This window comes from Chaetodon trifascialis, chromosome 12, assembly GCF_039877785.1.
Source record: "Chaetodon trifascialis isolate fChaTrf1 chromosome 12, fChaTrf1.hap1, whole genome shotgun sequence".
NCBI classification, from domain to species: domain Eukaryota; kingdom Metazoa; phylum Chordata; class Actinopteri; order Chaetodontiformes; family Chaetodontidae; genus Chaetodon; species Chaetodon trifascialis.
Window position 1 is genome coordinate 21,955,300 of NC_092067.1, and position 25,908 is coordinate 21,981,207.

General features: G+C 44.7%; 1 protein-coding gene across 1 annotated transcript in view; it reads left to right on the plus strand.

The window, feature by feature from the left end:
• Nucleotides 1-899: 899 nt before the first annotated feature.
• Nucleotides 900-25,908, plus strand: part of adarb1b (adenosine deaminase RNA specific B1b) — a 108,256-nt gene continuing 83,247 nt past the window's right edge. Inside the window, exon 1 of the mRNA XM_070975463.1 lies at nucleotides 900-1,092. The gene's annotated coding sequence lies outside the window, so the exon portion shown is untranslated. The remainder of the gene's footprint in view (nucleotides 1,093-25,908) is intronic.

A 25,908-nucleotide genomic window follows, 5' to 3' on the forward strand; every position in this document is an offset into this window, starting at 1 on the left:
AGATTACTCATGCATTAATATCAAATCAGGATTTTTACTGGTAGGTTGAGGTATTTTGCACAGGGATGCCACTAATGATTATTTTCATTATGGATTCATCTATTTATTATTTTACTGAATATTTCCTGAAAATTATCATTTGAAATATTAATGCAGTAAAGGAAATAATGTGTTGTACAAGACATAGGGGCCAAATTTCAGAGACTTTTTCACATATTGCATCACCAACACAACACAGTTTCTCTCCTGTTGCTGTTGTTTGTTCTATTCATGATCTGTTCCTGGTCTCCTGGATGTAATGGCAACAAAAATCTTAACTTGTAGAGTAAACAGTAACTAAAGCTGTCCAACAAATGGCTAACAAGTAAAAAGGTGGTGGAGTAAAAGTATCAAGTGTAGCATGAAAAGAAAAAAAAGTTTTCAATGAAAACATGCTGACAGTCACTGAAACTGGTCTCACATATAAGATAAGATAAGATAAGATAAGATAAGATAAGATAAGATAAGATAAGATAAGATAAGACAAGATAAGATAAGACTTTTTTGATCATACACTGGAGAAATTATGCCATTACATCCAGCAAGTATTACAAAAAGCAACAAAAGTTGCACAAAAAGGTACAGAATAGAAAAACAACTATGTATATGTACATTATTATGTAGGAACGAAATCCCACATTCTTTTTTGCTGTCATTTAAAACAACAACAAGTACAACAACAACAACAACAACAACAACACCAAAACAAAAAACAAACAAACAAAATCCTCATTTCAGTGAGGGTAACTGATGTCTTGGTCGTGGCTGACGGCCGGAGAATATCCGACCTGCACTGACTCCACCACACCACGCGGTGGCGGTAATGCGCCTTTTCCTTTAGCGACCGAGACAACGTTTCCAGAAGAAGAAAGCGGCCGACAGCAGACTGTGTACACTGCAGTACATGCGACCGTACTACCGCTCAGCCTGGGTCCGTTTTTCTCCAACGCCAGCGACGACGCGGAGGACAGCAGACATTCGTGTTTTGAATTGAAGCGGCGGAGAAGACCTCAACGTATCCGGAAACCCTGACTTTCCCTCACAACAGGAGCCGTGAGTAGGCTGTTAGCGTGTTATTTTGGGGCTGCGGAGGATGAAACAAACGGGGTTGCTAATATGATTTGGGTTCCGGTTTGTTTATGTAATATTAGTCTGGTAATCCTCCGGAGCAGCGCGGACATGGACACTCACCGGTCAAAACGACATCGCTGCTCAACCAAAATGTGCACTTTTAGCTCTGCAAGCGTTGTGAAATGACGTTGTGTGTATGTGTGTGCAGCAGGGAGACAGTGAGATTTATGGCTGTCATCTTACCTCTGCTTTCCCCTGTCAGCGGTGCCTGTGAAGGTCTACCCGGGAGACCGCATCATGTACAGTTCACACATACAGTGCTGTTAACGCTATGCTAGCTGCTGCAGCACATTGAAGTGCTTTGCACGTCTGTTGCCGCGTTCAGATCTGTGCACATACGATCTCAACAGCCTGGTTGGAGAGAAAAAAGACTGAGCACTGTAGACTGCATGTCCGTGCAGCGCAGTGCATGTAGAAGTGCTCTTTTTCAGGCTGCTGTCCTGCGCGAGGCTGTACATCCTGCCTGAGAGTGTAACAGCTGTTTGATTATCATTTTAAAGTCAGCGTCAGCCAATCTGGCTCCCCTGCTATTTAACCTAAAGCGCTTAACGTAAAGCCAAAGTAAAATCAGAGATGAAATGTGCTGTAAAGGTGCATACCTTTCCCCACATTGCACCTTAACCTGACAGAGCTCTGACAATTGCATGTGGGAAAAGCAGCCGGAGTTACTTTTCCATGCAATTCTGCTTGTGCATCTTTCTCAGATGTGTTATTGATATTTTCCCCCAACACTTTGGATCTTCGACTCCAGACGACCACCAGGTTTTGTTGAAGTGCCCCTCGTCCTGCTGCGTGTGAGTGAAGCTGGATGGATTTTTAGAAATCACGGGGTTATAATTATCATACAACAGTATAAACCTTTGCCAAACTGCTTTCCTTTCTCCCAAAAAAAAGGAGGAATCTTTGAGGTAATAATCAGTCCGTGCTGCTTCAGATTTGCTCTGAAGGCACATTTTTGATGCAAAGTTTAAGTGAATTCCTTTGAAACCATAATCTGTAAGCGAATGTCTCCAGTGGCCGTAGGAGGGCACTAATCCATCAGTCATTCAGCCACTGTAGGAGTGCATGACTTCCTTAATCTGTCAGCCCAACAAAGCATTACGTTGTTCACTCCAAATAGGACCCAGTGTTTAGACAGATGGGGACCGAGCAGACGCTTTGTAACAGCTGTAGTCTGAACTGAGGGTTTGAGGCATTTCTCAGTCTCAGTAATCTGATAACAATATGCTGGATGATAAATGATCCTTTGTGACCGTGATGTACAGGTTTGCAGTTGAACAAACTTTTATTTCAGTGGTTTCTAAAGTATCCCAAACATTCAAGCACATCTTTGCATCTCTGTCAGAGCTCAACACTGAACATTCGCTGTCTTCTAAAAACCAAAACTAAAGAAATTCAGGGCCTCAGTATGTTTTTTTTTTGAAGAAATAACATGAATGCACCTCCACCTTTAAACTTCAGCTGACAGTATGCAGTGTTTCCCATACATTGATTTATTTGTGGCAGCCCGCCACAGTAACAACACCGACCGTCACGTATTGATTTTCTATTTTTGTTAATATTTAAAATGGGTGAAATCTTATTCCATTGTGGAGCTTAGCGCAGTGCATTGATTGGCTCAGCTCCGTCCCTGCCCCGCTCTCTCCCTCACTAACACATTGACAATGACCCGTCTGTGAACAGCTCCTCCACTCCGTTCTCTCTGAATCAAACCGCCAACGAGCGCCAGACGAAGGATTGCTGTTGGCCCTTCCCCACAGAGAAGACGGCTCGCCGGGTTCCTGAACAGAAAGCTGTCAATCTCAGATGCCAACTCTTCAAATAAGTTCATCGCAAGCCGAGTTCACGTTAGAATCAGCTGATCCCCCCCATCAGCTACCACCACACCAACCCAGTCCTGTGGGAAACGCTAGGATTTAGTGGTGTCTGGTGGTGAGGTTGTCTCACTCTGTCCTGTGATGGCTGCAGAAAACATGCAAGGTCCTCTCTGGAGTTGGTGTTTGGTTTGTCCATTTTCTGAATGTTGTGTTAAATTTCTGCCAATAGACCACTGGACCTTTAACATCTGAAGGTTTTTGAGTGTCAGCCCAATTTATGAGGTGAAATAGAACTTAATTCTTCCAGAAAGAAATGTACAGCATGTGCAGTGAAGTAGATGTATTCAGTGCATCGTAGCAGAAGATATCAAATCTTGATAAATTGGTGGGGTTGTGCCGAATAGTTGAGTCTTCATTCATAATGTTGGCATTTGAATTCTTAATGAAGCTTCATTCTAAAACCCCAGTACATTAAATGAGGTTTAGTACGGCCTTAAACTCTGCAATGGGGGGTAAACTTTACATGAGGGGGTCCCTGGAAAAGCCTGGAGGAGGATTGAGACGTGCTTGGTTGAAGGCTTCTCCTCATGCTGATTATTGTAGCTAACCAGCATTTTACTTATTAAATAACTGGACTAGAGTCACATTAGCTGGAGAGAAGCCAGGAAAAAAGTGCTGCTGTGTGGTAATGCACCGTTGTGTGTGTGTGTGAGTGTGTGCGTGTGTGTGCGGTTTCTTTGGTGTCACCAATGCCCCGAAGAAAGCCTGTTTGAAATAATGAATGAGTGTAATGTGACGGTATGAACATTTGCTTTGGTGCCAGTGCTGTTTCCTTTTGAAGATACCCCACTCCCAAAGGGGACCTCTCGTCCAAGTTCATGGTGGGGTGTGAGATTTGGCCTAAACAAGCGGCAGAGACTCACATTTTCCATGTAAACAGTGCAGCACGGTTGCATTATGTTGCAGAAAAGCAAAGCAGGAGAAGCGCTTTGCTGACAAACACTTGGCTTTCCTTTAAAAGAAATTATGCAGAATGATTGAATCTACTTACTACTGTGTGGGGAAGGCAATTCTGCTGATTTGATGAGTTAAAGGGATTAATTGAGGTTTTGCGAAATCCAGTCGCAGTAGTCAGCTAAAACAAAACACTGTTGGGGGGCCACCCTTAACAAACACTGATCAGAACTAAGCTGGAAGGCCTGCTGTAGCAGCCCTTCCTGTGTTTTTCATAAAACTGCTGCGGTACTGCTCCGCTTGCTGAGGTGACAAGTTTAAAGAGGAGAAAACAGCTTAGGCCAGGCACTGAGGGTACCATGCCGAACTCTGTGTGTGTGTGTGTATTTGAGGGAAGTTCACTCAGCCTTGCTGCATTGTGCCACCTCAGGAAAGCTGCATGCAGCCGAGATGCTTCTTGGCTCTGTGTTAGCCGACTCATGCAGCCGCAGCAGCAGCAGCAGCAGCAGCAGCAGCGGAGGAGAAGCTGCTCCTCATGTCCGTAGATTGTTGCCGGCTGTCTGAGGAAGGGGATTCCTCCTTTCCTGTCATGCTCCTATGATGCTTAACTAGAGGCGGCAACAATCGTAGCAGTCACCTTCACGCAGCCCCGTGTGGACGCAGCAGCTTCTGCCATCGATCCGTCCGTTCCCTCAGGACGTTGCTGTTTGAGCCCTGATGGATGCATCATTGCTACATCATGGGGATAAGACAGCACAAAATGACATTGCGTTTCCTCAGGATTTGACTGATGGCCGCTGATGTCAGTTGTTACTGTGAGAAATTCAGCAGCGTCTGACCTTCACAAAACACACAACGGACGACTCATGACCTCCAAAACTGCTGATCAACCAGCAGAGGAAGAGCGTCTCTTGTTTGACAGTTTGTCTTCTCAGTGTCTGTAGCAGCTGATGTTTTAATGATTGTCACACTGTCAGGCATTCCCCGTGTTTGCAGAGCAAACGAACACCTGCCAAGCATCAGATTTGGACAAATTGTCCCTTTGGCGAGAGCAGCACCTGCTAGACTGGCCAGTAATTGTTTGCAAGCAAAATATTTGTGTGTGTATAGGTTGGATGGAAGGAAATTGCTCTGGCTGCTTCCAGTCCGGATGCCTTCCTGAGCATATTTGCTTTCCCCAGCAGCACGGTGTTAGTGCTGCGAAAACAAATGTCAGTCTGGTCTTATAGCAAGGTCGGCAGGGCCAAGTTGAGTTCATTGGATGTCCCTTAGCTAAAGAGTGGTTGTACAAGGTGTCACAGACAATTCAGTAAACAGTGATGTGGATGAAAGCAAGCTGTTTGCAGGGATGCTCGCTTGTTTCATCTAACGGCACTTTTTAACTATGTCAAATAGGTTGTTTGCAGTCACGTGATGCTAAATCCAGATGGAGGGCAGGAAGTGACGAGACGACGAAAAGGTCTTACTGGGCTAGTTTAGATGAAATTATGAGACAAGGGGATAAACAGAAAACCAGAACACATGCTGGATGTTATGAAGAGGAGCGATCTTTCAGCTGAACTGACAGTTTTGTAGATATAACGGCTTAGATATAATAGATGTTATGTTACGGTTGTTTGCTAGGTTAACCACAGGCAAAGGTCCGGGGAAACGCCACTAAAGACGTGGAACGTCGCAAAATAAGACAGAGTACGTTATTTCCGTTCACCTGCCTTATGTGAAACTGTTAACACACATTTACCAAGTGTTTGTCGTGTTGCTTGTAGCTTTTAAGATTAAGACATACTTTATTATTCACACAACACAACATGCACATGCCATGCTTCGGTGAAATTGTTTTAACCCATCCTGGTCTCCACAGCAGACCAGGAGCGGTGGGCTGCCAGCTGCCAGCGGCGCCCGGGGACCCAGTTCCTTTGTCACCATTCGGTCAGGTGGTGATCTTCTTGCATGTTTTTAATGTTTTTTTAAGGAGGATACCCCAGGTGAACACGGGGAGAACATGCAAACTCCACACAGAAAGGCCCCTTTCCTCAAGATAAAGGGCAGCAGGAACCGAAGGCATGGTGGAGGACACGCCCACAGAGCCCCAGGCGGGAATCGAACCCGGGACCTTCTAGCTGTGAGGCGACAGTGTTACCACTGTCACACCGTGCCACCAATGTTACATCATTTCTACCATTATCTGACTCGGCTCCTCCTCAGACAGTTCACAAGCCATTTTTTCTGGCGTTTTTCAGTCAATGTCTTGTATTTTTCACCCTTATGAACTTTTGGTTCTCAATAAAATCTCCTCCTGGTTTCTCCGTTTGATCGATCTGAGTGACGCAGAACAACAAAAGAGTGACGCGACGTCATGTGCAAACGACCTATCAATGCGTTTCTTAACAGAGAGGCTCTCTTTTGATTCCCCTCGTCCTCCTTATCGGTGGCCACTTACAGGCCACTTCTGGCTCACTGCTATCCATCCTGTGTCCTGAAACACACCAGGCACCCTGTTTTTCTCTCTCTCTCTCGCTTAGTTATTGATTTTAAGTAAAGAGCAGCTAGAATTTCATGGCATTGCGTCAACCAGTCAGTCCTGTGTGGCACTCAGCAGTCTCCGCTCCTTCCTGTCTCTCCTTTTGCTTTTTTTTTTTAACCAAAAATGAGGAAAGTTCTGGTCGTTGGAGCTGCATTAAGTTCATTCGGAAACGGAAGGGGTTGCTGATAAACCGAAATCAGTTTAGAGATTAAAAATGCCTTTAGCGCCAATGACAGGCATGATAGTGCCCGCCACAGTATATTCGCAGTGGTCCCAGAGAAGATATGTCGGGTCTGTTGTGGAGCCACAGATGAGTCACGATCGTGGTGAAACTGGTCGCTGCTGCTGCGTATCTGAGTCTGATGAAGCAGGCGGTGCGATTGGCAGAAAAGTTTGTGACCAGATCTCCAGTTTGAGACGAAAAAACTCTAATCTGGAAGCAATAATGGAAGCGAATGCAGTAAGCAAGTTGAACAATGATGAAGCTCTGAAAGATGCACTGTGCGTACAACATGTAGTGTAATGAACGGTCGATGGACTGCATTTATGTCATGCTTTTCAAGTCTACTGAACACATTTCACACACACACCGATAACACAGCCATCAGGAGCATTTTTGGGTTCACTATCCTGCCCAAAGACCCTTCGATGTGCAGGCTGGAGGAGCCGGGGATCAAACCACAAACCAGCTCTGCCTCCTGAGCCACAGGCTTGTTCAGTCACAGTCAGATCCGATGAAACCACACCCACAGTCCTGATGACGTAGCTTAAATTAGAATTAAATTCTTTATGAGTAACACCTAATAGTTTTCGTGGGCTGTACGTAACGTGGTCAAACTGTGCCTGGCGCGTCCAGCAGCCATGATCCCTGATGTGTCTGCAACGAAGAAGGACGGGGAATAAATAAAGAAAGAAATGACAAAATCTTTTCCTTTGATCACACTTTGTTATTGTTCTTTTATGTGAATTCTGAGGCGACAGTGACGTGTGTGGATGTGTGGGGGATCGAGAGGCTCTGCAAAGCCTCCTCGCCTTGAACAGCACGTTAAATACAGCGCGCCGTGCGGCCTGCGTGAGCGCCACGCGAAATAACGAGGCCGCAGGTGACCTCGCTGTTTCACTGCGACTTTCCAAAGTCGTCCTGCCGCGCCGTTGTTCCCCACGCTGTTCGTGTTAGAACTGAAATTGATTTTTGACTTAATTTTACATGAGTGGCCAGTTTCAATCAATTAAGCAGACTGTGTAAAACACGCTGTGGAAAATGTTTGCTCAGGGCTGCTGTTGCTAACCAGCTGTGTCAAAGAGACGCATAGAGAGACTCGATCTGGCCGATATTAAACATCCATCTATGCGTGTTGCATAGACTCAGTTGTGTCCAGAATGTGTATTAACATGGCTTTACGTTACCATTCAACTGTCCTGGTTGCCGTTATTGATTTGAATGACTGTTTTGCTGAACCACTGGAAAGCAAAGGGTCAAGGGTAAAACATTTATTTATGGTGTAATGCACAGATATAATGATAGTTTGAACAGAGCCGTCTCCAAGGCTTCATGCTCCCATCATACTGTAGAACCTTTAGCTTTTAGGACGTTTGAAATTGTTCGGCGTGAGTCCAAAACACTTTATTTGGTACATATTTATTGTTTGTAAGTAGGTATATTTCAGCCTGAAAAGCAGTACACACCACCAGGCGATGGTGTTTGTGTGTGAAAATCCAATAGTAGTGTTGTACAAAAAGAATTATAATAAAAGAATTGGCACCAAGCTTGTAACAAGCTGTTTTATTTTTAATTAGCACTTCCCAGTAAAAGTTAAAAGTGTGTTTGGAGGAAAAGTTAGCCAGTATCTGCTCTGAGAACCTTTGCATTTTGTAGCAGAACTGGTTTTCTATCTTCTGTGTCATTTGTCAGTACAAAGTGTGCGACTCATTTCTTCTTCTGAGCTCGCTTTGACCTGCAGGGCATGCCGTGCTGCGTGCACTTTGCGTTTCAGACCAACAAAACCCCAAAAAAGCCCTTTTATGTGCAGATGCTTTAACCAATCCACCTTGCAGTCTTGTGCGCTCTCACATGAGAATCAGACTATATGATTACCTCAATCTACCACACTGACACTGACTCTCTGCTACAGTCAGAGGCCAAAATAGAGGATTCAGATTGTCCGGACAAGTGACGAACACACTTCACTACGGGACAACAGGCTGTAATTTTGGAGGATGGAGTGATGGCGGTGCGGGGCAGGGGCTTGTGCACATAAAGCAGCGTGACCCCGGCTTGATTGACTGAGACATTCTGCACCTCCCCGAAGGGGGCCGCATCAATGCCGCCCCGTCACCCCTGTCACTAAATTGTGGCGAGCTGGAGAGCCGCAGGTTGTGGCCATTATTCATGCAGTAGACTCTAAGACTGCGACCGACTCGTGAATGCATAATGTGTCACTCATTACTTCGGGGGAAACTTTAATTTTCATCGTGAACGTAAGGACAGGAGTGTGTCATTGATCAAGGAAGTTTGCAGCCTCTTTTCACTTTTACTGGAGAGGAGCTCTCTGTGAAAACAGAAGAAAGGGCTAATGCACATGCCAGAGAAGGTTAGCATCAGAGCGTGAATGTGACATAACAGTCACTCGCGTGCTAGCGCCACTGAGGGCAGGACCAGGCCTCCACGAAGCCACCAGGACCGCGCTTAGCTGACCGGAGCGCTCGTCGTCAGGGAAGCTCCTCAGACTGCAGACTTTAGGTAGGCTAGCGTGTTGTCGTTCTTTGAGCCTCTTGATAAAATGATTTCACTAAATGCAAAAAAAAAAAAATGCAGCATTGGTAGGTTGATGCTGTCGCAAGAAAAGCCATAAGGCACGGTGAGAGACAGCCTCAGTCATTCTGAGTTTAGAGGTCCTGCTGGGGTGAAAATAATGTGTGTGCCGCTTATGTGTTGCTGATTTGCCCTTTTTGAGAACGCCGTCCTGAAGCGGCGCTGAGAGGCGTCGCAGCTCGTAGGTGACGTGAATGAAAGAGTCTAGTTAAATTAGCTGCGGCGTGTTCAGCGTTCCACATTATGCAGTAATATCATGTGAATTATGAAGTATTTTGGGGTCAGAGTGTGTATTTATGTTGCGTAACCTGCTGGTTGGGGTACGTCTGGCTGAATATTCATGCCCGCTCTCTGCTGCACTGCTCATTTAAATGGTTGCACTCATTCATAACTGCAGGCTTCCCGCTCCAACCACAACTCTGTGGCCACATCGCTGCTCCACAGAGGAGGCGGGGGTTAAATGCAGTGGTGTGGGGTACCAAATTGGCGCTTTGTTAGTCATGATAAAGGTTGATATTGGTAAATGCGAGCTTTGCTGTTGGTTATTGACATTTTTAGATTTTTTCAAGCTGCAGCTGCGCTGTTATTTCCTTGAGCGTGCTTGGCCTGAGGCAGCGCTGGAAACCCTGATTTCTTCCCACACATGACACCATTTGGAGGATGATGGTTGATGTCGGCTCTAATTGTAAGATCATCACGGACAATGAAATAAATCCATGACAGCATCTGACCGCGAAGGAGTAAGAGCAGCCTTGCTTCCACAGTAGCTGAGCAGCCTTACACAGCTGGATGTTGAACATGGAGCACAAAGTGGTGAAAGCTTATTAGTTGAACTCATTAGGGACACAGAGATCTCAGATTATTGTTGCGCTGTTTTCCCAAAGTTAATATCTGTTTTTACATCCTCTGTTCTTCATTTTGTGCACAGTAGGCTGAACTTAATGTGAAAACAGCGACTCAGAAATAACTAAAGCTGTTAACAGACACCCGAGGAAATTGATAAACGGAAGTGAAATATAAGAAATAAGGGTCAACATAAGTGAAACTAGATGCCCGATTAGCCCTCCCTGGAAAAACAACTGCTAGATAAATCATATAAGTACGTTACACACAGTTAAGTTAGACCAGTATTGTTTTGGATCACCTTGTACTTCATTTTGCATCCACTGAATCCATTTATGATCAAGTTGAAAATAAAGTGTTTGGAGAGCTCTGCATGCAGCACATCCCTCTCAAGCTGTGGGAGGACATCCTCTCCCTTCATCTCCCCCAGATGTACTTGGACAGAAGCGTACCTGTCATTGCCTTTACATGAGCATGCTGGAGAAAGAGCCACATCGCCCGAGGGTATGGCTATAGTGGGCTGCCATGTCGTTCAGCGTAGCCTCTGTGCGCTTCTCCAGCGCCGTCTCGGCCAGCCCGGGCTTTGCGAACATATGCACACGAGCGGATATCCACTCAGAGGTTCACGTCACGGCAGCTCGCTGTGTGCGTATCACCCCGGCAAACATGGATTGTGTCGTGGTGTGGCTGTACATGTATTCACAGCGGATTAGGCTAAGCCCATCAATAATGCAGTCCACATGAAGTCACGGTGAAAACACTCTTTTCTTGTTTTATAAGCTCTGCTCGGCTGCTTGGCCTGTTACAGAAGGTACACTCAGACAGTAAATCCTCTGCCCATGAACAGCGCATTGTTCTGTAAACTTTTGAGTGTGAAGAGAGTCTGCAGCTGGATGAATGAATGAATGAATGACTCAAGTAGACCTCTCCTCCCCTTTCTTGTGCCTTTCATATTCATCATCTTTCTCTGTTTCCTCCTCGTCCTCCATATTCTATGGAGCTCTGCGCAGAGCCCTTGGTGATATGGCTATATATAGAAGGAAAAGGAGGAGCAAGATTAAGAAAAATGCGAGTGCCTTTCAGCGCGCTGTCCTGGAGAGCTTGCTTCATTGTCCTCTTTGAAAGGGTTAATGAAGCTCGGGTGTGGATTGTTTATGTCTGTCCCGAAGTGACTCGGGGTGAGCAGGTCAAGCCTCGGCAGTCTGAGATAGACTTCCTCAATTAACCACAACACCTTCTGGCTAAATGCCCTTTGTGAAAGAACAGCCTCTCCATTGCCTTTGAAATGACGACTATGACGTTGCAGGACTGAGCAGAACTTGTTGTGTTAAAGAGCTCAGTATTGGTATTGATAAGTCAAGGACTTTGTGGTGTTTTTCTGTCACTCTTGCGGCTATGAGGACTCCCTCAAGGCTCCTTTGAAGTCCCTGAACACCACTGGTGAAGTACCTGTCCTGTATATGCGTGTTATCAGCTACAATAAGCACAGAGTAGTTTTATTTAAAGTCTCATTTAAGACATTTAGCTTGATGACAGAGCTGCTAACATTAAGAAAGAAAGACATCCTTTATTTGTCACACACTACACAACATGCACACATGCCATGTTTAGGTGAAATTCTTCTTCCGCGTTTAACCCATCCTGCTAAGTCCTTCCTCCGCGGCAGACCAGGAGCAGCGGGCTGCCAGCTGACAGCGGCGCCCGGGGACCCAGTTCCTTCTTCGTCATCATTGGTCAGGTGGTGATCTTCTTGCATGTTTTTAGAGGGGGTTTATTTATTTATTTTTTTTGGAGGATACCCTCCATAAAAGGGTTGGGGTTAGCCAGGGATACCCCAGGTGAACACGGGGAGAGCATGCAAACTCCACACAGAAAGGCCCCTTTCCTCGAGATGAAGGGCAGCAGGCACTGAAGGCATGGTGGAGGACACGCCCACAGCGCCCCAGGCGGGAATTGAACCAAGGACCTTCTAGCTGTGAGGTGACAATGTTACCACTGTTCCACCGTGCCAACGTTAGCCTAAACTCTAACGGCATCCATGACTGGCCTCCATGCTGTGATGAAGTCCTACACAGTGGACACACCTGTTGAGACGTGCTAACAGTTGCGCCTCAGGTTAGAACAAACATGATGTTTTGAAGCTTGCTTGCCCTGCTGATCTGTGGACAAAGAGGGTAGTTTCTCTCTCTGGTCAGATGGTTGTGGACGTGATAGAGATGTGGTAGATCCAAACATGGTTCAGAGAAACAGGGGGGGCCGCTGGGAGCAGAGTGTAACAGGTGCTGCTGGCCCGTGGGGGCATATTTGTGTACTCTGCTCACTCAGTGGGAACATTTTAATTTGATCCCTTTGATTCTATAAAACAGGTCAGGATTTGTTCTACCCCTGGGCAATTTGTGTCAGCGCTTGCACAGAAACCGCTACAGTGATTCAGGAGCGCCGTGTGTTTTCAGACAGTCGTCAAAACACGCGCTCGTTCAGGCTTTGTATGCATAAGATCACGCCCAAGAAGGCGACCTAGAAGGACACCGTGTCATACAAAAGAAATCCAGCTTGACTGGTTATGATATCAATCTACTCTGAGAATACTTAAAAAAGTCTTTCAAGTGCTTTTTCAGCGTGCAGCCTGCATTGGCACCAGATAATGACAGTATTTTATTTTTTTCTTCAGTGGTGGAAAAGCCGTGCTGGCCACAGTGGAATGTTCTGTGTTCTGTCTCTACGTGCCTGAAGTTGCAGGTCATTTGGTCTGCAAGAGCAAATGACCACAACAGAATATTGAGTTTCATTCCTCGATACCACAGATCCATTGGAAACAGAAGAATGAAAAGTGACATTTCAGTGATTTTGCGCCGGGTTGATTACATGATGTTTGACAGAGCTGTAAAGTCTTAGATTAGGTCTGTTTTCCTTTCAGGAATATGTTTGTAACTTTGGTCACACACAGTTTCTGTGCTGTTTCCTGTCGCTGACGGTCACAGCGACTACTTTTCGTCTAATTAATAGAGTCGAGCAGTGGGTGCGGATGCTCCCAGATGATCACTCTGATGAGAACTGATACTGATGGCTGGTTTTAGTGTCTTTGCAATCAGCTGATCCTTTGCTGATTTACTGATTTCGTTTTTATGAATGCTCACAGGACGCATTAAGGAAGCTGCAGAAGCTTTTTTTCCCAGGTTGTTGTGCTGTAAGACCAAGCCTCTGTTCTGACTCAGAACCACAAACATATTGTAGTATCTGAAATGTTTCTCCTAATATATTTACAGCCATATCACTGCTGAATCCACAGCCACTGGTGATAGAAGAGGAGTCTTCGTAAAGTTGTAATTACAGCGTGTGACTCCCAGTGTGGCCTTGCCGCTGAGTAGTTTTGGGCGAGCGCTCGCTGTGTTGTCAGTTCGGCTCTGGCTCTCAGCCTTTGACTGCTCATCTGACAATTGTGTCAGTAGTGGGATCACATCAGAGTTCAGCACTTGCAGTCAGATGAGGCTCCTCTTTTCGTCCTGCGTCGGTGCTTCTTCAGCCAAGCTGGTCGTTAGGAATGAAGTATGGTATGTTATTTGTGAATCACACGAATCATCTGTGTTTTATTTCTCTGTTAGGAGGCTTCTGTAGTGTCACTTTGGGTTTTTGCTTCTGTCAGTTTTTCAGCTGCTCGTATGCCGAAGAGACATCTCTCCACGGACAAACGCACACACTCTCACAGACGCCCGTCTTCCTTGTTATTCCCCGCGTTGAGGATTTTTCTCTGCAGGCAACACGCTGTCACACTCAGACCGAGCGGCGATGAAAGATGTACCTAAATTGGGATGTTCTTCTGTAACAGCGGCAGGTGTGAGGTCTTAGCACTTGTCCTAAATCTCACACTTTTCAAATGTTCGCTGCATTGTGCTGAACTTTTCATTAGCAGCTTTTTCTCTTTAAGAGGCTTACATTTCCGTCAACACCTCCAAATGCGACGCGTAATTAAGTCTGCAAGTGTGTCCTTTGTGTGCGGTTACACGAAGCTTTTGTTTCTCTAAGTGAAAGTCTGAGTTTCCAGGGGAGTATTAGTGAATATTAAATGAAACTCTTATCCCGCAGACTAAGAAGCACAGAGTAAAGCGTCCAGAATGAAGTTTTTGACTCTGAGCCAGTTTAATTCACCAACACCAACTCATTCCTCGGCAGGTAACGTTTAAAGTGCAACATGTACTGATCCGACATGTTCCTCAGTGTTCATTGTTTAGTGTTTTACGCAGCGCAACACATGCCTCTTCGTTGTGGCTGGATAAGATATACTGCAGCCCACCACCGGCCTGAGACTCTGGCTGCAACGCGACAATTTTAGTAGAAGTAATAATCTTCCACTGTGGCAGATACTCGCCAAACAGAAAATCTACCTGCCGCTTGCCTTTGGCGAGTCCTTACTTCAGACCCTGATAGACTCGCTGGTCAATTATCACAAAGAGGAAGGGTAGACTGATGGTGAGAAATACTGGCTTTCATCCGGATGGTCTGATTCCAATGAGTATTTGGATACTTCATTTCAGCGTTGACGTAGCTGAAGGTGTCTCTGTAAGGACAGACTGTGCAAAACAAAGCTAAAAACAAAATTACCTTCCGTAGTTAAAGTTGGTTTATTTAGCTCTGGCAAATTTATATCTGGAGTTTATATTAGTCACTTGCTTGACAGTTAATGCAGACTCAGTGCTTCCTCCACGTCTACCTGTGGTCTTTACTGCTTTCTCAGGGACCGTGAGTGCAACTCAACGCTTACCCAACAAGCTACTTTTTCACAGAAAAATATTCCAGCCTTCGTGTTATTGGTAAGCTTTTAATGTGAAAAATCTGCAGGAAGTGTTAAATTTAACTGACGGCAGATTAATGTTGTTGACTGGGAAAAACCAAGAACCACCCCTTGCTGTTAGTTAAGATCACTGGTATTCACGCTTTAAGCGAAGATTTACGGCATTTCACCACTTGTTTTTCACATATTGTGACGCACATTTTTTGAAGTGTGCTTTTATAAAAGTTACCCATGTTATTTCTGCTTTGCAAAACAAAAACAGCACAATAGAAAGCCTCTGAGATTTGTCTGGCAGGGCATAAATAATATTTTGTAATGCAGACAAAACACATTTTCCGGGATGATTGTCTTTCAATTTGGCGAAACGATTGATCCGTTTCGTAACTCAGCCTGATGACCTAAATAGACACAGAGCTGTCAGGCAGACAGGATGCAAACGGTGACCCGCACACACACATAAGAAGTGTTGTCTTGCCTTTAAATGGCAGCGTCACAACAAGGAGCATTTGAAAGTGTGGGAACAACACTTTCTGTAACACTAGTTTGTTTGGGATCAGCGGGGCAGATGGCTGCTCCTCTGCACGCTGCCATTGAAATGACATTTTTGGCAGTTTGCTGATCCACTTGTCTGAAGAGACTCACAGTGACAGCAGTAGTAAAATAAACATTACTTAAGTGAGCAGGATGGGAGTATTTTCTTCAAATATTCGTCTGCTGCTTAAGTAGTTTTTTAAAAAAAGAGAGAGGCCGTGGAAAAGAATGAGAGTGAAACTGCACAGGCTTCACATACAGCATGATTATATCTGCCCGTCTAATGGGACGCTTCAGAAAGGAGTACTTAGTCTCAAGTTAAGGAATGTGTACCACTTGATGTTTGGCAGTCATATTTGTTGTTTTTGCGCCGTGCTGAGTCGTTTTCGTCGCGACTTGTTCCCTTCGCCTGCTGAACACAAAGCTTTTTGTTTGGATTTGACGGCCAGCCACTGTACACTTCCATCCACAGCTATGCGACCCCGTCCGCTCGCCTCCCGTAGACAAAGGCTCGTTTTATTCCTGGATTTAACCCATTTTTCAGTCATTGGATTTTCCATAATTTAACTGTTTGACCACAGAGGGGTTAGGGATAGGACATCACTTTCAGTTGATCTATTAGTCCATCTGCAGATCATGTATCTGCAGCTATTTTGGTAACTGATCACTCACTTAAGTCACTTAATGCAAAAATGCCAAACATTTCTATTTGCAGCATGTCAAATGTGATTATTTGATTTTTTCCCTTATCAGCCTGAGGTATTTTAATACACACAAAAACATTCCCTGACATCTGCAATTCATGTTTGGTCTGGTTTTCCATAAATATACAATTTACTGGCAACAGTGTGGATAATCAAGTAATCATTGAAGTCATTTTCAAAAGCAAAAAATGCCAGAAATTGACCGGTTTGAGTTTCTCCAATGTGAATAAGCGTTGGTTTTTACTTGTTCTATTAACCAAAACGATTGATTAATGATTCCCACTATTAATTATATGTTGTATACCAAATGTGTAGGGAAGGTCTGACCTATTTCCAGACTGTTATGGATATTTTTAGAGAAATTTGACGTACTCAGAGGTCCCACGTTATGGAGTCTTAGGTGAGTTTAGACTAAGTGATGAAAGGCTTCTGAAGTTTTATTAAATCGAGCTTCATATCATCAATCACGCTCCTCACTCTGATCATTTGCAGCTTTATCTGGTTATACATCAGCCACAGTGTGGTATGTTCAAGCCGGCGTATGCTGTGTCTGAAAAGGTTGTTCAGCACCTGTAATCTCTAACCCGGTGGTACGCTCAGAGTCTGCGCAGCAAAGAGGCCTCTTACTTTTCATTAAAAGCTTGTCACATTAAGTCTCGCTGCTACATTCACCAGCCCATATGAAGGAGGTGTTTGTATCCCACAGAGGAGCTTTGCATCCTCACAGTTTGCTACAGACTGCAGAGCAGAGTGTTGCAGACTCCGCTGGAATGCGTCAGCAGGCAGGCAGGCAGCGCTCGTGCTTCTCGGAGGGGAGATGTAGCAGTCCTATTACTCACCTCTGTAGCAGGGGTAGTGCCGTTGTGCCTCCCAGGGGCTCTGTTCAATCATTGGCGCACACTTTATTACCTTGTTCTGTGGAGGTGTGTGTGCACTTGCTGCAGAGCTCTCTGCTCTTAACTTATGTATTGCGCTGGGATTTTTTTTCTGTTTACAGTGTTTGTGCTGTTTCAGGTGCATTTTTGTGTGCGTCAACCTCTCAAAATGCCCCTGTGTGCTTTGCTTAAATAGCTTTGTCTGCCACGGGTGATGCATGCATGCCCGGCTCCCTTCTCCTCTCCTCCGACACCAGTGCGATGAAGATGCTGCTGCAGCTTTCTTGCTGCATTTGCCACAGATGTTGTTATGACCCCAGTGGACAAAACAGGTTTTCCCCTAATTATTTGAACAACATCTGGGCGCGAGGCAGAGAGGGGGCGGAGGAGGATGCTCGTCCTGGAGGGCGGTCGGCCGTAATCGAACCGTAAATAAGACATGGCTCAGGGGATGTGGGATGCTTGTGCAAGCAAGCGTGGGTTTGTGTGTGGGAGAGAGGCCATTTCAATAGAGTGCGTAGCAGGGCAGGGGGGAGGGGAAGAGGTGGAATCTGCCATATGGATGAGAGAGGAAGACAAAGGGAGAAATGGAAGGGAGGAGAGGAGGAAGGAGACTCAGCGGCCCACGTCAACTCACTTAATGCTCCCTGCTGGCCCCGGGGATGCTGACAGCACAGTTTTGTTGATTCATTCCCCCTCTCCAACTAGTCCCCCCGTCTTTTGCAGTCAGTCTCTATTCCTGTTGCCCTTGCGCTGCTCGGTTTGTGATGCTCCCCGATCCGTCTCCTCGTCCTCCGGTGTGACCTTGTGAATCTGGAGCCTTCCCCGTCATATTGCGAGATCTGCTGATGCATATGCCAGAGAGCGTCTGTGTCTTCAGAGTTAAAACTTTGCGCATTGTGTAATCTCCTCCACGGGGTACGAGGTGAAGGGTGAAGCCAGTGCGCCAGAAGGATGGGTTACAAAAAGCTGATGGATGGATCTGACTGCTCTAAGTGTGAAGTGTTCTGTCTTACAGGCTGTGCTCCCACATTTAATGCGGATACTGGCTGGATTTCACATATTAAAAAAACTGCCTCCTGGTTATTTTAAACCCCCGTAGACTTTAAATGTTTTTCCTGCCGGACAAAGGTGGGGCATGGCGACACAAAAAAATGGTTTTAGTGAGTGGAACCGGACAGGCTGATGATGACGTGTCACCCACACTTAAATCAGAGTGCGTTTTAGCTCCTGAGTTAGCAGCACATATGGTTTGCTATGAAACACTCCAGCACAGTGCAAAAGTAATATGAAATTGGGGAAAATCTATTTCTCTCAAATAGGTAAATATAACACCCCCCCCCCCTTTTTTTTTAATCACCTGAGCTATTATAACTATAACTTGATATTAATGACTGAGCCACACTGTATTAGAACTTCAATAAATTCTCTAATTTCCTGATTCTTGAGTAAAAAAATTAATATTTCTACAACATATACACAGGGGAAAAGGGAAGAGAGAAAAAACAACAAACACATTGCAGAAATTAAGTTTGGCAGCATCCAGTTCAAACACCTACAAAGGCAACCTTCATCACCTGAACAAGTCAACTGAGCCTGGTCTCATCAATACGTATATTAACAGAAAGGGCATCTGGTGAGCGCCAAACTGCATGTTTGAATGGACTTTTTTTCTCTGCATGTGAGCTAAATGTGAGAAAATACAGTGACTGTTGTCTCAAACAACCGAAGCTGTGAAAATGTTCAAGCAGGGAGACGAAGACTTTGACTCTTAAACGCTCTGATGGAATAGCAGGGATCAAACGCCTCCTGGCTTTTATTGAAGCTTCATGCGTCGTCCTTTAAAGGCTGTGGGAGATAAAATGCCCACGTTCGGTCTGCAGATCGCCAGCTTTGCAGCTGTTATGCCTTCGTAATCGGGCTCTCCAGTTTACAGATGGCTTGAGTGCAGTTCTGTTTAATGTGGGTATGTGAAAAGGAGCTGCACAACAAGAAGCTGTTCTGAGGTCAGATGTGTTGCATTCTGCAGGGCTCCAGACAAATGGATACAGTAAGAACTACCAAAGGCAACTCGCTTGATGGGAGCATTCATGTCGTAAACAAGAACGGGTTATGATGGAGCCACTGTTACATGTGGGGAAGGTTTTGGCGTCGCGGACTGAAAGTGGATTCTGCATCTGCAGAATAAAGACTAGCTATAACCTTTTACGACTTTGTTGTAGGGTTTTGATCAAAGCCTCTCATCTTTGTCTTGGCTCGGTGTAATAAATGCAGGACTTTCCAAATGTTTTGAGGTAAGAGCAGTGTGTTTGGAAGGGCCCTCCCTCATGTACAGAAACGCTCTTATTGTATACATGTAGCACAGTTTCTTTATGCTGAAACTATAATAAGGAGAAGGCAGCAGAAAAAAATCCCCCTCTCAAGGTTATAAAAAGCCTTTGATCCAGATTCTTGCTGTAGAAGGATGATAACAGACAACCCCCCACCAGCATTTCTGTTTGATATAATGCTTCTTTTTCCTTTGACGAAATATCCTTGATTTTAGTTTCTTTAATATTTTCTCATGTATGGTTGCAGATCGAGACAATGGATGGCATATGCTGCTTGAAAACAAGCTCGTAAGGACGACTTCACTGACGTTTCCTCAAGTGGAACGGAGCATGTATGCATACAGCAAAACACAGACCAATTAGCAGACAGGCCCCTTCTGAGCACATAACACAGGAGGCCTGAAGTCAAGGTGACTCTGTGTGAAGGTTTTTTTCATTACTGGGTCTTTCGACCAATTGCCTCTGTGGGTCAGCTAATCTGGAGGTCCAATGCCTGCTATAAACCCTAACCCCAACCCTAACCCTGACCTTTTCTTCTGATGCCAAACATAATCCGCACCTTGACACCATGCTGGAAGAGAATGGCACATCACGGGATAACACATAAAAATGCATCATTATTAGAGAAGCCTGTTCATTGGCTTCAGTGACAAGATCAGCAACATTTCGCTACGTCAAGCATGTTTTATATACCGTGTGCTTCATTTACAAGGTCCTGTCAGATGCGTTTTCGGGGTATTTGTCAGAGCCATTGAAACCTGCTGATTTAATTCAGCTGTGCAAGTGAGCACCAGCCTTTCAGTGATTGAAGGCCACTTGCCCTTTGAAGTGCAGAAAAAAAGGGGATGACATTTTCAGGGGACACGGAGTATCAAATGTTGCTCGAGCAGCGTCTCTCAGGGCTTTAAGAACTGCAAATTATGACTCTGGCTACAAGTAAATCAGAGCTGGCTGCGGCGCTCAGAGACTACATGAGGCAAAAGAAGCATTTGAGATGTTTTCAAACAGCGATTTGGATTAAGTGTCATTCACAAGAGCTTGGTTAAATGTTACTGACAGAGGTGGGTTGTGATAGCCGGTTTCATGTCGGATCTGCTGCCCGGTCAGCAAAATACCTGGATTCGTTAAGAAGCTAAGATGCTAATGACTCTCTCATCAAATCTCCTGTTTCTCCTTTTTATTTTTATTAGACCAGTGTTGCTCAGTAACGTTTGCAGGCTTCTCATTTACAGGTAGATTATATTAGCTGTACCTACCTCATTCTCCAACAGCTACACTGAAACGTTTGTCTGTAGGCAATGGACTGTCTCCAAACCGCTGACTGTACTCTGTCAAAGATAATTTGTACATGAAATGACAGACAGCTCTGAAACATCACTGTTTGGCCACGAGTGAGCCGTGTTTTTGTGGTGACACTCAAGAAAAGCGATTTAGCTGGTCGTGGCATGTTGAACGCAGGAGAATTCAAGTTTTACTGCATATCAAATCAATACTTTGAGCTCATTAACCTTAAAGATCTGAGTCAGGACCTCAGTTATTAATTAATGAGAAAGGATAAGCTGTTTTTCAGTTCATTTTGATGGGCTCACGTTCCCGATGCTCACAGTGCTCTGTACCTCACCTTGATCTGCAGAGGAAGTCCTGCTCATATAGTGCAGGAATTGGCTGGTATGAGGAATGTGTCTGTCGGTGATGTCCAGCTCATCTGCTGCTCATGTTGAGAGTCAAGTTCTTCGTAGACAGCGTCTCCTTCACTGCTTCACTGCCACCTGCTTACATTATATTAGATTAGACTAGTTAGAGCAGGTGCGGATGTTTTGTGCTGGATACACAGAGGCAGTGCCACAAAGCGCCGTCGACTTCCTCTCGGCATTCACGTTAACCAGTTGAGGTGTTCAGACAGAGAACGCCGTGACCAGCATGCAGTCTGCAGACGTAGTTTTGGTGTTCTGGCAAGAAAACACACTGATTATCTATTATCAGTGAACAAATGATGAAATATTCATCCCATGGTGGCCAACCCTTTTGACTTCCTGCCCCTCGCCCCACTGTTCTCCGGGAGTTCAGTGTCAACATCTCCCCGTTATTAGAAACAGCATCACTGCTGTTTGTGATTGAGTTTTTAATTTATATTTCATATGTACTCCACATATTCATCAGTCATTTGTAAACTTTATAATTTAATGAAGTTAGCACCAAAGCTGCTGTCCATAGTCCAAACGTCAGATTAAATTAACAGCCGTTCGTAAATTAATCACAAGCCTTTCGACCATCTAAGACGTTTCAGCATCTTCCAACACCTGCAGCTGTGACGTCGTTGGCCCAGTAAAAATAGATCAGGTAAAACCAGCCCAGCAATACAAAGACCGACGATGTGCTGTTGCAGCATGTGCCGAGGGAAGATTTATTTAGATCTCAGTGCTAATTAATTACCAATTTAAGATTAACTGTCGCAGGCACCGCTGGGCTTTGTTTCGTATGCTGCAGGCTGAATGGCTGCTGTTGGGTTGTATAGGAGAGACGGGTCCATGGCAGAGTAAATAAAGACTCTTTAACTGGAGTTGAAATGAAGAACTACAGCTGTTTTCAACAAGCGTGATTGTTCGGCTTTAGAGAAGAAGCGTTGACAAAGGTGGTGAGCTCGAAACACCTTCGTTCAGCTGAAGCAGAGCAGCCATTCAGGCCTGAAGGATTAATGGAGGCCGTGTGTTTAATTTCCCTCTTTTTGATTTTCCTCCCTGAGCCCAGTATTAATTACTTGTTGATACTAATAGTGCTTTGTCAGAAGTGCTAATTACATATCGGTCTTCTGCTGATTAAAGTCTTGTCTGCATAGACATGTTTGAGTTCATGTGTGAATAGCCCCGTTTCCTGTTATTGAATTTCCATCATTCATTCACTGAATTTCAGTTCTGTGGGGTTTAATGGAAACGTTTTGAAAATGACCTGATGGATAAGAGGCAGTTTACATTGACACACGACACCAAATGGAAGCTGAAACACTGAAACACAGTGTCAGGAATGACGAATAATCAGCAGAACAAAAAATCAAGGCAGAATTACTGAACAACAATTTGCCTCCTCATCAGATGGGTTTTACTTGGGCCGATGTGAGGCTGTCGTGCTTCCTGCAACTGGTTTTATCTGAAACAAACTGGGAAATTTCTTATCTATGACCAAACGCGTCTTGTTTTTTTGCCGCTGGCTAAACGGTGAGTCTTTTCTCTGCAGCATTTTCAGTGATTTATTGCTTCATCCCCTGCGAAATGTTAATCCTAAAGTGAACTTTTGTTTTCCGTCCATGCATGCTTTTAACATTTCTTTAATGTGATTTAGCTTTTTTTTTTTAAAGGGGAAACATTGATGCCGCTTGGCAAGCCCAAACACACACTTCCCCCACCCACTAAATTAGACTTTACGGGAGAATTTCTTGGCATTCATCAAATTTGGTGTTGACTCATTGTACAATCACTTGGAGGTACGCTCATCAGCCCTCAGGGCTTTGCTGTCTGTTTGAGAGTGACTTGCTTTAATTCAAATACTCGTATCTAGAAGTCAGTTCAGCTGAAGTTTTAGCTACTGAAGCCATTTGTCGTCCATTTGACCCCCACATCATCAGTTTGAACTGAGGGGTTAGAGAGACCTTCTTATAAGGAGGATGACTCCTAATATAGATGTCAAGGGCATAGCGTTGTAGCTTAACCTGCCCCTCCGGCAGGCCTTACTCATCCAGTTCTTCCTTTCTCCTCCATGTGACTCTGCTTCAGCAGTTCAAGAGGACACCCCCACAGATACATCGATATCTCCGGAGCGTTTTCATCCACACTGGAGGATCGTTTTTGTGGAATTTTTGTCACTGTCATCTGTCATCCTGGGACATTTCAACAGCTGGGCATCTATTCGTCTACTTGGCTTTTATTGAACAGTTATCTGACCATCAGTTTTAGTAAAAGCATTAAATCATACACGTGAAAATAAGTATAGTAAGTTCTGCCCGGAGTAATGTCAAGCCTCACCTAAGAGTGTCTCCATAGTTTTTCTCTTAAATTTGTTTCTTAAAACTGAACAGCGGAACAGAAAAAAGAGGAGAAATAAGAGCACCTACGTCTTATTCATGAGTCGTGCAGTCCACTGAAACAGCCAAAGAATCACGTACGTATAGGAGCAGTGATCTTTATCCTTAATCTCTGTGCAAACTAATTACTCGTGGAAAGTATACTGTAGATCAGGATCTAGAAAAAAAACCCAGTTATGATGGAGGTATTACATCAGGCAGGTCACAGCGATCCCGCGGGATAAGCTGGAAAATGCTGCAAAGGAAAAGGTCATGTTGGCTGCCCTGCTCCTGCACATGACGAGGATGAACTCCCGCTGCAAAATTTTTAAATTACTAATTTTTCATGGAAACTTTGGGCGCAGAGAGCCTGGCGGAGGAAGTGTGTCACTTGTCTGTGCCTATGAATGTGTCATGAATGACCAATTCTCAGATTCATTAGATAATGAAACGCTCCTGCCATAACATTATCAAATGCTGGAAGTTGCACATCAATAAAGATGGATTTTCCTCCCCTCCATAAAGTCAGAGCACATGTGGACTTTAGACCTTTGGCGTGTTGTTTGCATTGTTTTTCCAGACCTCTGGCACGTGTCTGAATGGAGCTCCACTGTATTGGTGAAAAGACCACAGAGGATGAAATATTTATCTTAGTGGCGCTGGCTGAGGTCTGATTCGGGCCCACAGCTCAATCGCTCTTATAATATTAATTTTCCTTCCACCCGTTTGTAGTCGTGGGCAGCTAACACGAGCGCAGACAATGATGACAGCTTTTATGATTTATGAGGCCAAAGTTTGATCGCTCTGTGGCAGAGACAAATGGGATTGCAGTTAGTCAGCCAATGAAATGGGCTCTGTGTGTGTGTCTGCATTTCGGTACGAATGCCCCCCCCCCCCCCTTAAGCATGACCCCTTTCAGTGTAGCCATCATAAACTGCACGACGAAAGCTTCTGATTGATTACTTAGTGACAGTTATATGTCCTCTGTCATCAGTGAGCTGGCTGTAGCCCGTTGATGGATTGTTTTTTGTCCGGCCGATGAATCGGAGAGGTGTCGCCGAGCATCTCTGGTCATGAGAGGGAGGTGTGAGTTCTGTGTCCTTGAGGCAACCTTCAGAGAAAACACAGATTCACTTGAGTTTTGCATAGTTACCGCTGCTGTGAGGGCGAAAGAAAAAGCACATTGTGCCTTTTTTTTTTTCCTCTATGCATGGTGTATTCTCCTTGGTGGGGGTAAGTCGTGCTCTGTGTTTCGAAGCCACAGATCCCATAATTTGGGGTCTTTGGGGATATAAACAACAAGTGTAATGTTACCATGGAGTCATCTAAAGCTATCCATGAGGTTACTTAGCTGTGCGCTGTTCAGCTTACATTATAGCAAATGTTCACCTTTAAAAGTGACGAATGAGCTATTAGCAGTTCTGTCTCTGAATTATACTTAAAAACTGAATGACTGTAAAGCAAGTTCTGAAGTTACTGGGAGTGTTTTTTTACTGTGATGTCTAAGGGGATTTATGTTTGGACGTTGAACATTATGATATCCTCGGAAAGTTTAAGTCACACTTACTCTGAAAACTATGTGTACGAGGGTGTGATCAGAGTTATGACTTCAAGGAAGCGTGTGACGCAGTTGTTTTAGTGCTCCTAAAATACCTCACTGCCTCCATGAGCTGAAGTGATGCAGCACCAGCTGCTCACCGTGATGATAAACAGTCCAAATCAACAGGCCGAACGACAATAACTAACTTCCTGTTGTTTTTAAGGCGCCATCATGCACCTGTCCGTCTCACCTCACGTGTGTTCGCCTCACATCTGCATTTGCCTCCTCTGTCTCTCTGAATAAGGCACCAGAATGGTGGATTCTCTGCCGTGGCTGCAATATATTATGCTGCCACTTTTTCAGTTCAGCTGGGTATTTATAGTAGTAGGACTGATGATGTAAATAAGCACAGCCGCAGTTCACGTAATTTGTATGCAGTCTTTATTAGGACTTAATACCGGACTGTATTAAATGTGTCTCTAAAAGGAGCTGTGTTTTCCACCACTGAGCTCAAATTATTAGATGAGGAATCAATTTAGATGTTTCATTTGTTACATAATTTACCTGCTGTACGCTGCGAAGCGTCAGAGAAACTCAAGCTTAAGGCGGCTGAGGAGCAGCAGTGAGATCATGTGCAGAAGAAATGCTGTTTTTCTTTATGTTTGTCATGTTTTGTGTCGTCTCAGTGCTGAACACAGATCTTCAGTCCTCCTGCACACATCTCATAATTTGCTGCAGTGTTCTGTTTTGGTCATTGTTGTGGGTTTGTTTTTTCTAAAATATTCACGATGAAAGGCCAGTGTTGCCTAATGTGACTCTCTCACCGTGTCCCACAGTCCCTCTGCGTGTGCCCGATAAAGCTTCTTCAACAGAGCGGCAAATTTCACACCTGCTTCTCCCAGATGTTAAATCACAGATGCAGTTTCCCCTTCCGCAGTGGTCAATCTGCAGTTAGAAATCAGGTC